Source organism: Loa loa (assembly GCF_000183805.2).
Source record: "Loa loa unplaced genomic scaffold supercont3.625, whole genome shotgun sequence".
NCBI classification, from domain to species: domain Eukaryota; kingdom Metazoa; phylum Nematoda; class Chromadorea; order Rhabditida; family Onchocercidae; genus Loa; species Loa loa.
In genome coordinates, this window is record NW_018108805.1 from 18,844 (window position 1) to 19,164 (window position 321).

The following is a 321-nucleotide window of genomic DNA, read 5'->3' on the forward strand; positions in this document are numbered from 1 at the left end:
ACTATTATGTTATTATTATTATTATTTCTATTGCTCTTATTACTGTTAAAGAAAAGATAATAAATTTAAAAGAAAACAAATAAATGAAAGTTATTGAATATGAAAATTATAAAATTGTTGAGTTACTGATGTGCAATAATAATAGAAATCTGAGCATACAAACCTTGAAATTTAAAATTAAAAAAGAAAAAAATATTTTCCTTTTTGTCAAATACCAAAAGATTATTAAGATTGTAAGAATGGAAACGAAATATGTTTTTTTTTCTACTTTTTTTTTTTCTTCAGCTAATTATCTTTTTTCTTGAAGACCATAAGATGCCT